Here is a 6,079-nt window from a genome sequence, read left to right on the forward strand (position 1 = left end):
GATTTCATCAATAATAAGCCTTGGAATATATTTGGCATTGCAAGCGGGAAGATAGGAGCAGATTGCAGCGAAGAAACGAGAGAAAACAGAGCATTTTCCAAAAGAGGTCTGAGCGCCCACTCAGCTCTGCTGAGCGACCGCTCAGGAAGCTGAGCGCCCGCTCAGGAATGCTGAGCGGCTGCTCAGGGACGGAAAATTAGAATTATTATTTTGGACTCCTAGTTCTGTTTAACTTCCAACTTCTGAGATATCTGGGATTTATGGGACTCCTATATAAGTAGTTTTCAGAGATGTTTTACAAAGGTTGGATCGTAGTATTAATCAAGGAGCGAGGAGATAAGGAAGAAGACCGTTTTAGCATACCGCAACGAAGAGAAAGCATATTTTCTTGTGATTCTTTATTTCGTTGTAACGTTGGATGCTAGTTTTCTTTACTTTGATGTTAGGTCACACACACTGTAGAAGAAAGTTGAATACAGTGTTTAGCACAATCAAATCGAATTCAAAGAACACAAGTAACAGTTACAAACTTTATTAAATTCTATTACAATGTAGAACTGTCCTCTCTCAGTGATGAACAAATATCACGAGAGCTGTTAGGGTTACAATGAATAATATTCTCGATAATGATAACACTTATAGTGTAAACCCTATGTCCGTGTTTATATATTACACAGTTACAAGATAATCGCTAATTGATATGGAATATAATTCTACTTCCTAAAATATATCAATCAGTTATCTTTTCTTCCAAGTATTCCATTTTTCACAGAATTCCTTCTTCATGCATATCTCTTCTTACGTTTGTCTTGATCTTCTTTCCTTTCAATCAGCCGTCTTCCTTATCTGAAAGTTTCCTTTAAGTCCTGATATTATCTCCTGATAAATATCTCCTGAACCTTAAGTACTGATAACTTAAGTTCTGACTTCAGTATAAGTGCTGATTTCAGTTAAGTACTGATTTGTCCTGTTTAAGTAAGATCTGAAAACTAAACATAAATCATATTAGACATGAAATTATCAAATATATCTAATATTTGAACCTATTTACTCTTATGACATACTCTGGTTTAATATAAGTAGTTTTAGTTATTATTTTTGTGTGTTATTATCATGTTTTCATATGAACCCATCATGGGCTAATCGTGATCATGGGGTCGTAACGGATTTACTATGGAATTCTTTAGTTAGTTGTTTAATACCTTAGTGTGTGATGATTGTATGATATCTAGTATTGATTGTGCGTATTCGTCTTATGTGCATCGCGAACATATAAGATAGGGTGTTAATCTCTAGTGAAGCGACGGTGGATCTTGAGATTTAGAACTTGCCATGCTAGCAAAGGTTCATATACGAGTATGCATGATTAGTGGGTAACTCTAACCATTTTATTCGCCCTGTGTAATCAAAAGGAATAACTTGTGCTTAAATCGTTATGTTGTCAATTTCTGTAGACATATAGGGACTCAACATAATTGATGCCTATTCAATTTCTATCTTAATTGTGGATGTTTGGTAGAATGGTATTAGTATAATGAAAGTTGGCTTTTATCAGTTTCGTGTTGTTCGATTAATATCATCACTGTTGCATGCTAAGGGTAATAACAATGACTATTGAAGGAAGTAGTAATGAAGTTGTGATCTCATGAGTATTTTAATATTGTTAATTCAAGTGTTAATTAAGTGCTTAATTCTCGTAATTAATTGTAGTTAATAATTAGTTAATCAAATCTAAGTGTTATTATTTTAACATTGAGAAGTAATCATACATTGGTGAGTGAGTGTAATTGAACATGATTAGTCTGAGTCTCTGTGGGAATGAACTAGAAAGTATTCTATATTACTTGCGAACGCATATACTTGCGTGTGTTATTAGCGCGTGTTTTCGCCCTAACAAGTTTTTGGCGCTGCTGTCGGGGACTCGGCGTATTTGTTTAGTTTATGTACTTACCATCAGTGGTCATTAGGATTCAGTGATTAAGATGTGTTACTTATTGTTTCCGGTTGTGTTTCAGGTACTTTAGCGAGCGTTTATGCAAACATGTTCTCGTACTCGTAAGAGGACTTTAGATACGGCTGAGGAGATAGATGAAGTTCTTGATATTCCGGAGAAGATAGATTTTGAAGATTCAGATTCAGGAAGTGAGCAGAAAGAGCCAGTAATCACGGGTGATCGTATAGTTCCGGCAGATCCAGCTCTTATAGACTTTTCTCGGCCTAAAATTGATGACATTCAATCTAGCATCATGCACCCGGCTATTGAGGCCAATAACTTTGAAATCAAGCTGGGCAGTATTCAGATGGTGCAGAATTCTGTTTCTTTTGGAGGTGCTGCGACTAAAGACCCCAACATGCACATAAGGAATTTTGTCGAGATCTGTAGTACTTTCAAATATAATGGTGTGACTGATGAGGCTATCAAGCTGAGGCTTTTCCCATTCTCACTGAGGGATAAAGCTAAGGACTGGTTACATTCTGAACCAGCTGGGTCTGTCACTACTTGGCAAGATCTTGCGCAAAAGTTTCTGGTGAAGTTTTATCCAATGGCGAAGACTGCGGCTATGAGGAGTGCTCTTACTCAGTTTGCGCAGCAACCTACAGAATCTATGTACGAAGCTTGGGAGCGCTACAAGGAGATGTTGAGAAAGTGTCCACATCATGGTATGCCTGATTGGATGGTGATCACTGGTGTCTATAATGGTTTGGGGGCCCAATCTCGGCCTATGCTCGATATAGCAGCTGGAGGCGCCTTGTGGGCCAAAAGCTATACTAAGGCTTATAATCTTATTGAGACTATGGCTGTAAATGAGCATCAAAACCCAACTCAAAGGATGATCCCTGGGAAGGTAGCATGTATTTTGGAAGTTGATGTAGCTACAGCTATTGCAGCGCAGCTCCAAGCGCTGTCTATGAAGGTCGATTCTCTAGCCACCTATGAAGTCAATCAGATAGCTATGGTCTGTGAGCTTTGTGCAGGTTCTCATGCTACGGATCAGTGTTCTCTTGTCAATGAATCTGTTCAGTATGTGAACAATTATCAGCGACCGCAACAGCCTGTGCCAGCTACTTATCATCCTAACAACATAAATCATCCAAATTTCAGCTTGAGTAATAATCAGAATGCTATTCAGCAACCATATCAGCAAGGCGTAAGTAAACAGTTCAATCCACCTGGATTCCAGCAACCACAGCATTATGCTCAAAGGCAATCATATCCTCAACAAGGAGGTGCGGCTCCACCCTTTAGTGCTGATTTTGAGGAACTTAAGCTGTTGTGCAAAAGTCAGGCGGTCTATATCAAGACCTTGGAAAATTAAATCGGTCAAATAGCCAATGCAGTGCTCAATTGTCAACCTGGCACACTTCCCAGTGATACTGAAGTGCTAGGCAGGAAGGAAGCTAAAACGCAAGTCAAGGCTATTACCTTAAGGTCTGGAAAAGTTGCTGATGCTGAAAAAGCAAAAGAAGGAGAAGCTGAAGTTGGTGATGAAAAAGCTAAGCAAAAGGAGAAAGCGGCGGAACCAAGGAAGACTACTCTTGAACACACTCTGCCTGAGGGTAATACAGGGGGAAACAGCTCTATCCTCCACCACCTTTCCCTAAGAGATTGCAACAACAAAAGCTGGATTAGCAGTTCGGTAAGTTTCGGGAGGTGTTCAAGAAACTTCACATCAATATACCTTTCGCTGAGGCTCTGGAGCAAATGCCTAGTTATGCGAAATTTATGAAGAGTATTCTTTCAAGGAAGGTGAAACTGGACGACCTTGAGACCGTTGCTTTAACGGAAGAATGTAGTGTTGTGCTGCAACAAAAGTTACCTCCAAAGCTTAAAGATCCAGATAGCTTCACCATTCCTTGCACCATTGGCAAGTTATCTTTTAACAAATGCATGTGTGATTTGGGAGCAAGCATCAATCTGATGCCGTTGTCGATCTTTAAAAGTTGAATTTGCCTGATCCAAAGCCCACCTATATGTCTCTATAATTGGCTGATCGTTCTATTACATACCCACGAGGCATAGTGGAGGATGTGCTAGTAAAGGTGGATAAGCTCTTCTTTCCTGTAGACTTTGTTATTCTGGATTTCGAGGAAGATAAGAAGATTCCCATAATCTTGGGGAGACCTTTCTTGGCTACAGGCCATACCTTGATAGATGTGCAGAAACGTGAACTTACTATGAGGGTGCAGGATCAGGATGTGACATTCAATGTATTCAAAGCAATGAAATTCCCTACAGAAGATGAGGAGTGCTTAAAAGTGGATTTTATTGATTCTGCGGTTACTTCAGAACTTGATCATATGCTAATGACTGATGCATTAGAGAAAGCCTTAGTGGGGGATTTTGACAGTGATGATGAGGATGGCAATGAGCAACTACAATATCTAAATGCTTCTCCCTGGAGGCAAAAGCTAGACATGCCATTTGAATCTCTTGGTATTTTGACCTTAAAAATGCTGAAGGAAAGCTCAAACCATCTATTGAGGAAAAACCTACCTTGGAGCTTAAACCATTCCCTGAACACTTGAGGTATGCTATTTTAGGTGATGCATCTACTTTACCTGTTATTATTGCATCTGACCTTTCAGGTAGTGAGGAGGACAAGCTCTTGAGGATCTTAAGAGAATTCAAATCGTCTATCGGATGGACTATAGCAGACATCAAGGGGATCAGCCCTTCGTACTGCATGCATAAGATTCTGCTAGAGGAGGGTAGTAAGCCGACTGTTGAGCAAAATCGCAGACTTAATCCTATCATAAAAGAAGTGGTGAAGAAAGAAATTCTGAAGTGGCTGGATGCAGGAATCATTTAACCTATTTCTGACAATTCTTGGGTGAGCCCCGTGCAATGTGTACCTAAGAAAGGAGGTATTACTGTGGTAGCAAATGAGAAGAACGAGCTCATCCCCACTCGAACAGTCACAGGATGGAGAGTATGCATGGACTACAGAAAGTTGAACAAGGCCACGAGGAAGGATCACTTCCCACTTTCATTTATTGATCAGATGCTTGACAGGTTGGCCGGTCATGAGTATTATTGTCTTCTGGATGGTTATTCGGGGTATACTCAGATATGTATTGCACCAGAGGATCAAGAAAAGACTACCTTCACTTATCCATTTGGCACGCTTGTCGCAGAGTTTCGTTTGGCTTATGTGGCACACCGGCCACTTTTCAGAGATGTATGATGGCTATATTCTCTGATATGATTGGAAATAATGTCGAGGTGTTCATGGACGACTTCTCCGTCTTTGGAAATAAGTGGCATTTTAAACCACTTAGAACGTCTTATAATAGCTTGAATTGATGTCTTGAAATCAAGTATTTTGTGTATTTGATGCATTTTTCTAGTGTTTGTACATTTCAGGGTATTAATTATATTTCTGGAGAGATTTCATCAAAAATAAGCCTTGGCATGTGTTTGGCATTGCAAGCGGGAAGATAGGAGCAGATTGCAGTGAAGAAACGAGAGAAAAACAGAGCATTTTTCAGAAGGGATCTGAGCGCCCGCTCAGCTCTGCTGAGTGACCGCTCCGGAAGCTGAGTGCCCACTCAGGAATGCTGAGCGGCCGCTCAGGGACGGAAAATTAGAATTATTATTTTGGACTCCCAGTTCTGTTTAACTTCCAACTTCTAAGATATCTGGGATTTATGGGACTCCTATATAAGTAGTTTTCAGAGATGTTTCACAAAGGTTGGATCGTAGTATTAATCAAGGAGCGAGGAGATAAGGAAAAAGACCGTTTTAGCACACCGCAACGAAGAGGAAGCATATTTTCTTGTGATTCTTTATTTCGTTGTCACGTTGGATGCTAGTTTTCTTTACTTTGAACCTATTTACTCTTCTGACGTACTCTGGTTTAATATAAACAGTTTTAGTTATTATTCTTGTGTGTTATTATCATGTTTTCATATGAACCCATGATGACAATGAGTGCTATCATGGGCTAATCGTGATCATGGGGTCGTAATGGATTTACTATGGAATTCTTTAGTTAGTTGTTTAATACCTTAGTGTGTGATGATTGTATGATATCTAGTATTGGTTGTGCGTATTCGTCTTATGTGCGTCGCGAACATA

The 6,079-nt window shown here is 39.6% G+C and overlaps 1 non-coding gene across 1 annotated transcript; it reads right to left on the reverse strand.

Moving 5' to 3' along the window:
- Positions 1–2,558: 2,558 nt before the first annotated feature.
- Positions 2,559–2,665, reverse strand: LOC141709757 (small nucleolar RNA R71). The gene has a single exon (XR_012570319.1). It is a non-coding gene; the product is annotated as a small nucleolar RNA R71 (small nucleolar RNA).
- Positions 2,666–6,079: the final 3,414 nt, after the last annotated feature.

The sequence above is a fragment of the Apium graveolens genome, chromosome 2, assembly GCF_009905375.1.
Source record: "Apium graveolens cultivar Ventura chromosome 2, ASM990537v1, whole genome shotgun sequence".
Classification (NCBI taxonomy): Eukaryota; Viridiplantae; Streptophyta; class Magnoliopsida; order Apiales; family Apiaceae; genus Apium; species Apium graveolens.